This window comes from Octodon degus, unplaced genomic scaffold (assembly GCF_000260255.1).
Source record: "Octodon degus isolate 3935 unplaced genomic scaffold, OctDeg1.0 scaffold00191, whole genome shotgun sequence".
NCBI classification, from domain to species: domain Eukaryota; kingdom Metazoa; phylum Chordata; class Mammalia; order Rodentia; family Octodontidae; genus Octodon; species Octodon degus.
The window spans coordinates 1916753-1926122 of record NW_004524767.1 but is presented as its reverse complement, the minus strand read 5'-3'; positions in this window follow the sequence as shown (position 1 = coordinate 1926122).

The following is a 9370-nucleotide window of genomic DNA, read 5'->3' as shown; positions in this document are numbered from 1 at the left end:
TATTTTAGGGAAGGGTCCACAGGGTGTTCAGGGTCTCACTACTATATTGGACTCGTAGTGGTCTGACTGGGTAAAGCCTTCCAAGAGCTGGGATTACAGGTGTGCACCACAATGCCCAGTCTCAATTGCCATCTCAGTGAGCCTTGGGGGCAGGGCCATCATGGCCAGCCCAGGAATCGAAACCCTAGCCCCTGTACCTGCTTGCAGACCTGAGCTATTTGGCCAGCCCTTTGTCTTATATCCCATCAGGTGGTGACATCCAAAGCCAGGGTGGGGTTTCTGTCTTCAGTAAATCCATTCAGTCATACCCAGAACCATGTTAATCCCAGTTAAAGGATTAATTTAGTACAACACACCCTTGTTCTCAATATCACACACCTTAAATACAGCCAACTCCAAAAGCCACATCTATGAGCACACAGACTTTGGAGGGACAGCTAAATACAAGCTCTCACCTCATCTTATACCAGCAAGTGGCAATCAAAAAGATGAAAAGGATGTGGAGAAAGAAAGTTCACACATCACAGATGCCAGTGTAAATTGGTACAGCCAGTGATACCAATAGTACAGACATCATTCAAGAAATTAAAATAGGACCAGCAACTTATCTACCTACCTTATTTTTGGATATCTATCCAAAGAAATTGATATCAGTATATTGAAGAGGTAGTATGCTATGTTATTCAGTAATTTAATAAATGAAATTCTGTTATTTGTTATACTATTAGTTGTGAAGTGAAGGAAAATAGACACAGAATGACAAACACTACATTTTGTGCCTCTCTCAAGAAAACGAAGTGTTGATTTTACATAAATGAGGAAACAAATAGATGTTTCTAGAATTTAAAAAAGGCAGGGAAGACATGAGATAAAGGCAGGTTGAAAAATGAGTACAGTTATACTGAAGGAATAAGTTGTAAAATTCTAAACAGGGAAGGAAAGCTATAGTTCTCAAAAATATAGCATATATTTTGTAAGCAACAGGAAGCTAGGAGTTCAAAGTTTCCCAATACAAAGAAATGATATATGTTTTGAATATAGATATGCTATTCACATTACTCTGATTTGATCATTGTTCATTGTATGCATGCATCAAATTATCACTTGTAATCTTAAATATGTACAATATGTCAATAAAAAGTAAAATTTAAGTAAAATGAAATGAGTAGAATAACAATGTTCTGTTATGCGGAATAATAGTTAAGCCTAAATTGTAAAATGACAGTTGAAGTAATAACATAATGAAAAGAAAAAAGAACTACAAAGGAGAAAATTTTTAAATGAAATGATTTAGGGCATCATTTAATCTTAATAAGAGTTGATATGCTTAGTGTGTCAGGTTTAAGAATGGCCCCAAAATTCTGTGATATTTCTTCTACTGAGATTATGTTCTGTGACTCTGGTACTAAGCAAATAAGAAAGTGATGCTTGTCAGATTCTACTTTCTATGTCTTAGGAAGAGACCAGCATCTTGAAAGTTCTTGGAAACCACTGCTGTCTGTAAAGAATACAGATGAGTAAGATCTGTATATAAAGAAAATACAGTTCCTGGACACACAGCTTTGCTTCCAACCAGAACCAAACTTGCCACCACTTAAACAAGCCCTCTTGTGAGTTATTCTCAAGTCCGTAACCAAGTGTTCCAGTTGATACTGTATGAGTTGGAAACTTTTCTGCCTTCAATCCCTACCTACATAGCAGATTCATGAGCTTAATAAATTATTATTCATTTTCAGGCCCTAGTTTTTTAGATGGTTTGTGATTAAACAGTGGATAACTAGAACAATAAGTCTTGTTTTAAGAAAGTAAATATGACACAATGGCAGTGTATATAAGATTGGGAATGTTAACAGTAGAAGGAGGAAGAAAAGACCATCTGAAAAGACCATCTAGGGAACTATCAAAGAAGTGAGGATAAGACTGGGTGTGGTAGCACACACCTGTAAGCCCGGTGCTTGGGAGGCTGAAAACAGGATTACTGTGAGTCCAATCTGTGTAGTGAAACCCCATAGACCCTACTAAATAAAAAAAAAAAAAAAAGAAGTGAGGATGATGCAAACCAAAACAAAGGTGGAAGACACTTAGAAAGGACTGTGCACACCTTGGGTGAATTCTGTATATGGTACATTAGGCATTATTACCATTTTTAAATAATAAGAATAAAACACAATGCTTGTACTTGGGTATAAACACAATGCTCATAACTTTGGTATTCATATAGATATTAAAGTCTATGTGGAGGGCATACTGGGGTGAAGCCATGGGCCGGGAAGCCAATGGGGCTCAGTGGGCCCACTCCACCTCAATGACCCTACTAGGAAGGAGCTGCAGGACAGGCAGCCAGTGGTGCCCAGCAGTCCACTTGGATGGGGTACAGCTGGAAGACCCAAGGCAGGGCTGGCCAGTTGAGTTTGAATTCAGTAGATCTAGACTCGGTAAGCTAAGGCATATGGCTGAGCATAGCCAAGACCAGACCAAGGCCCAGACCTACAGAAGCAACCTTGTGACACAGAGGTGGCAGCAGGTAAGTGGGGTAAACTAGTGTGCCCAGAAGACTCCAAGTGCATGAACAGGAGGTGTCCCTATAGAACTCAGGGGAACTAACTTAAGTACAAATTCCAAATTTAAAAACTGCTGCATTATAGAGCTATAATATTTGCCCCTATGGTCTAAAGTACAAATCAATTAGTTACAAAAGTTTTTCAATTTCTAAATTTCTCTAGCTGTTATTAGTATTGCTAATTGTACTACTACAAATAGGAAATCATATCTGCCTTAACCAAACTATCTCCCTTGGGTAATAGTATCAGGAGGTGCTTGGGTAATAAACTCACCAAAGCCCTACATTGAAGGATGGAGAACAGGGCCAAAAGGAAAAAAATATACTCCCAATCAATAGAGAAGGCAAAATTTTGGGACACATACAAAACAAGAATCTCTGACACAGGATAGACACCTAAAATACAGACTTTGTACAGAGGCTCTGACTTCCGTGATACAGCTACTTATCAAACTTTCACAAAAATGTATCACAAAAATTAAAATAAAGAGTACTCTATGAAACAAAAAATGACAGAAAGAAGCAAAATGCAATCTCAGGCCCTGAGTTCATCCAGAACACACCCAGGAGACATCAGCATAGAAAAAATCCAAAGGAACAGACCTGAAATCTCTGAAATAATAGCAACTAATTTAAAAAAAACCTGCAGAAGTGTAAGCAGGAAATCAGGTCAGAAATAATCTCACAGGTAAAAAAGAAATAAAAACTATAATGAAAGAATTACTGAGCATTTCTAAACACACTGAAAAAAAAATTAGAGGAGAATAGAAAAACTATGGTAACCTGAGAAAGATAGGAAAGAAATAGAATGTATAAAGCAAATTCAAGGTGATATAAAAGAAATTAAAAACTTCGTTAAAAGCTGGCCAAAACATTTGAATGAAGGGGAAGATAGCCTTTCAGACCTTGAAGAAATTGTGGTAGTTAATGAAAAGGTAAGGAAAGGTTTCTTAAAAACAACTAAGATCTAAAAAGTAATAATTCAACAGCTGCAAGATGATACAAACATGGACAACATATGACTAACAGGCATCAATGAGAAAGAAGGAGACAACAGGAATGACATAAAAAGAATATGGGCAGGGCCGGGGAGATGGCTCAGTGGAGTAAGCGCTTCCCTGGCAGGTGCAAGGACCTGAGTTCAATCCCCGATTCCAAAAAAAAAGAAAAAGAAAAAGAAAAAAGAAAAAAAGAAAAGAATATGGGCAGAAGTAATAGCAGAAAAGTTCCCCAATGTGGGGAAACAATCTGATATTCAGTAACTGGGGCATATAGAACTCCAAATAATATGAACTCAATTGAAACTACACCAAGACATATAATAAACAAAATCCCAGATATTCAACATAAGAACAGTATATTGAAAGCTGCTACAGAAAAGAAACAGGTCATATTTGACTAAAAATCTATCACAATAACAGCAAATTTCTTCTCACAAATCATCAAGTCAAGAAGAGGATGGAGCAAAGTACTCTAAGTCCAACCCAGACTGACATAGCATGAAAAACTCTCTTCCAAGTTTAATGGAGAAGTGAAATATTTCCATGACAAAGAACAACTAAAGAAATTCATGATGACCAAAACCAACCCTACACAGAGTACTAAAAGATATTCTAGAAAGGGATCATAATGCCCTCACTTCCAAGAATGACACAGAAAGAATCCACCAAACACAGCATACTATTAAACACAAGAAAAAAGTAGAGAACCAACAGCAGGAAAATAACATGACAAATTTAAGTCAGTAAATATCAATTATAACCACCAATATAAATGGACTCAATTCACCAATTAAAAGAACTAGACTGGTAGAGTAGATTAAGAAACAAAATCCAAGGGCCAGCCAGATAGCTCAGCAGACTAAAGCACTTGCTTAGGCAGGTGCAGGGACCAGGGTTTGATCCCTGGTGTGCTGTGCTGGAACTGCCCCCAGGATCCAGTGAGGTGGCAACTGAGACTGAGTATGGTGGCAAACATTTGTAGTCCCAGCTCTAAGAAGGCTGAAAACAGGAAGATGACTATGAGTCTGATCTGTGTAGTGAGACCCTGTAGACCCTGTACTAAATATATTTTTAAAAATCCAATAACATTGTATATAAAAGAAACACATGGGTGGGGGAGATAGCTCAGTAGAATAAGCACTTGCCTGGCAAGTGAAAGGTCCTGAGATCAATCTCCAGTACCACCAAAATAAAAATAAAAATAAAAAATAAAAGAAACACATTTAACCCATAAAGAAATTCATAGGCTGAAAGTCAAAGAATGTAAAACAACACTTCATGCTCCAGGATCTCAGAAAAAAGCAGGAGCAGCTATTCTGTTCACAGACAATCTGAACTTCAAATCAAGTATGATCAAATGACACTGTCACTATATACAGGTTGGGTAAAAATTCAAAAGGAAGAGATAACAGTAATAAATATGTATGCACTCAACTATATAATGCAAATTTTGAAAGACATGAAAAATTTAATAACTGGTATCACAATCTTACCAAGGAACCTTGACGCCCCCTTATCTCAAGTAGACAGGTCAAGTAGGTACATCAAGTAGACAGAAAATTAGCAAAGAAGTAGCAGAACTGAACTAAACCTTTGAAGAAATGGACTTAGTGGACATATAAGGAGTTCTCCACCCAACAACATCTGCACATACAGTCTTTTCAGCTGCACATGGGACATTTTCTAAAGTAGACCACATACTAATCCATAGGTCATGCCTAAGTATATGCAAGAAAACAGAAATTATCCCATGCATGTTATCTGACCACATCGCAATGAATCTGGCCATTAATGACAAAAGAAACAAACAAACAAAACACCCTCCCAAGCAACCAAAGGGGGGAAAAAAAAAAATATATATATATATATATATGTATATATATATATATATATTCTTATCTGTGTAGTGAGACCCTGAAGGCCCTGTACTATGTAGTACAGGGTCTCACTGCACAGATCAGACTTGTAGTGATCTTCCTGTTTTCAGCCTCCTGAACAGAGTGATTACAGGCATGCTACCAGGCCCAGTCACAATAGCCATCTAAGCACACGCTGGGGATGGGGCTGTCATGGCACACAGGGGATTAAATCCCAGTCCTTGCAACTGCCTAAGACCAATGGGATATAGATTCAATTAAATAAGAAATTAAACAATATCTACAACCCCCCAAAATCAAACAAAATGTTCCAGAATTTGTTGGACGCAATGAAAGCAGTACTCAGAGGCAAATTTTAAGCAGTGAAGTCACACATTAGAAAGCTGAGCAAGAACAAATAAATACCCTAATGTTGCACCTCAAGCTTCTAGAAAAAGAAGAGCAAACCCAGCCCAAAGCGTAAAGATGGGATGAAATTATAAAGAAAAGAGCATAAATAATGCAATTGAGACAAAGAAAACAATTCAAAGAATTAATGAATCCAACAGTTAATTCTTTCAAAGATTAAATAAAAATTGATAAATCCCTAGCCAAACTCCTCAAAAAGAGGAAAGAAAAAAATCAAATTAAAGCAATAAAGAACTAAAAGGGCAAAATTACCACTGATCCTGTGGAAATTCAGAAGATCATTAGTAGCTATTTTGAAAATTTTTACTCTCACAGGATCACAGACATAGAATAAATGGACAGATTCCTAGATAGGTAAAAATTGACAAAACTGAATCGAGAAGATATAAAAATTCTGAATAACCCAATATCAGCCAATGACATGGAAATGTAATTTAAAAAAAAAACTTTCAAAGCCCACATGCAGATGGATTCACAGGTGAATTCTGAAAGAAATTTAGAGATTTAATTTGAACTCTTCAATGAAATTGAAAAGGTAGTAATACTCCCAAAATCATGCGTGGAAGCAAGTATTATACTGATACCAAAAACGGGGCAAAGATCCAACAAAAAAGAATTACAGGCCAATCTCCCTCATGAACATAGATGCAAAAATCCTCAATAAAATCCTAGCAAACAGAATACATCAAATCATCAAGTACATTGTACATCATGATCAGGTAGGATTCATCTGAGGGTTGCAAAGATGGTTCAGCATATGCAAATCTATAGATGTAATACACTATATCAATAGAGACAAAACCAAAAAAACACAAAATCATCTCAATAGACAAAGAAAAGAATTCCTTTTATGAGCAGAATATATTTATTGAGGGAAAGAAAACTCCTATCTGAGAGAGGGACAAGAGGGGACCCCGAGTGAGTAGGCCCCCAGAAAAGGATTCTGACAAAGTACAAAGTTTTGAATATTCATGATCAAAACCCTACAGAAAATTGGAACAGATGTCCTATACCTCAACCTGATAAAGTCTATGACAAACCAAGAGAAAAACACAATTACAAATGGAAAAAAACTGAAAGTCTTTACTCTCAAATCAGGTACAAAATAAACATGTCCTCTACCACCATTCTTATTCAATATAGTTCTGGAAACATTAACTAGAGCCATTAGACAAGAGAGAGAAATAAAAGGAATAAAAATAAGTAAAGAAGAAATTAAACTATCATTATTTGCAGATGACATGAAACTCTACTTGGAAGAATGAAAATATTCCACCAAGAAGATCTTAGAATTAATACACAAATTCAGTAGCATAGCAGGATACAAAGTCAACACAAAAAAATCAATAGTGTTCCTCTACACAGATAACAAACACATTGAGAGAGAAATTAAAGAAACAATACCCTTCACTCAAGCATCCATACAATAAAATACTTAGGAATTAATCTAACAAAGGAAATAAAAAATCTACACAATGAAAATTAAAACCCTCTAAAAAAAGAGAGAGAGATAGAAGAGAATTTCATAAAATGGAAAGATATTCCTTGCTCCTAGGTAGGAAGAACCAACATTGTGAAAATGGCCATACTCCCAAAATTGTTATACATATTTGAAAATATTTTTTGCCAGTTCAGGCTGCCTTAAGGGTGAGTGTGGTGTGGCATGTGGAACTGAGGACTGAACCATGGTCCTGCAAGCCTGACTGGATTTGCCCATGCAGGTGCTTAAACAACTGAGCTAGGGTTAGGGAGATAGCTCAGTAGAGTAAGTTCTTGCCTGGCAGGCACAGGATCCTGAGTTCAATTTCCAGTACTGAAAAAAAAAAAAAAAAAAACTGAGCTAACTGGCAAGCTCCTGTTACACATATTTCATGCAATCCCTACCAACATACCATCAGTGTACTTCACATATATAGAGAAATCATTCTTAAAATTTATTTAGAACCAGAAAAGATCTAGAATAGCAAAGGCAATACTGGGCAACAAAGGCAAGGCAGGCGGCATTACAATCCCTGACTTGAAATTATACTACAAGGCTATTGTGATAAAATCAGCATGGTACAGGCAAAAAAACAGACGAAGGATGAAGGGAACAGATTAGAAGATGAAAATACAACTACAAACACATTCAGGAATTTTATCATTGACAAAGGGGCCAAACATGTTCATTGAAGAAAGACAGCCTCTTTAGCAAATGGTGCTAGCTCTTCACATTCGAAAATTAAAACTAGACACAGGTATATCACCATGCGCTAAACTAAAGTCAAAATGGATTAAAGATCTAAACATTAAACCAGAAATACTAAATCTTTTGGAAGAGAAAGTAGGCAGAAATCTTGAAGACATAGAAGTAGGCAGACAGTTCCTGAACAAAATCCAAACTGCATGGGAAATACAACTGGAATCTCATCTTATTGAGAAGTTTCTGCTTGTCAAAAGAAATCACAGAGTCAAAAGACAACACACAAATTGGGGAAAAAATAATGAACAACAATCTCCTAAACAAAGGACTTCTATCTAAATTATATAAAAACTAAAAAAAAAAATCACCCTCAAAAGTTAAAGACCCAATCCACAGGAGATGAACACACTCTTCTCACAGAAAGAAATACAAGAGGCAAATTAAATACATGAAAAAATGTTCCAAAGCACTGACCTTTTGACAAACGCATTTTAAAACAACATTGAAGTAACATCTCACCCAGAAAGAAAAGCTATCATAAAGAAATCAACTAATAGCAAATGCTGGAGAAGTTGTGGGGGAAAAGGTACCCTTTTGCATTGCTGGTTGGAATGTAGACTGGTATAGCCACTATGGAAATCAGTGTGCAATCTCCTCAAATAAGTAGGGCTGGAAATTCCATTCAATCCAGCTATTCCCCATATGGATATTTTCCCAGAAGTACTGAAAACTTTATACCATGGTGATATATTGTATGTGCACCCATATTTATAGCAGTACAATTTGTTATAGCCAAATTTTGGAAATAGCCAAAGTGTCCATTGCTTGAGGAATGGATGAAAAAGATGTGGTATTTTTATACAATGACATACTATTCAGCTATAAAGAAAGACAAACTCAAAGCCTTTATAAAGTGCATGCAACTAGAGGTCATACTCACAAGTGAAATAAATCACACCCACATGTGTAAAAATCATATTGTCTCCCTAGTGTCAGAATCTTAAAGAACAAATACAACCTGAAAGCTATAACAGATATAGTAAAACTGAAAGAAACTGAACTTAAAGTTTGAACAATGAAGATGAGAGAAAGGAGAAAAGCTAGGAAAAAAGGAAAGGGAGGAAAACATGCAACTATACAGGTTGGCTGAGTTAGTACTAAGAATTTCCATCACTTTTTTCAAAATAGCAGTTAATGTGTAGATTTTTCAACCTGATTAACTCTGTATGCTGATATCTGTTATATGAGCAACTACATCGAGGACAGCAATGTGCAATGCCAAGCCCATAGTTGAATACTTCTCATCCTCGTCTTCTCAATGTGTACTATTTCTTTTTTTTTT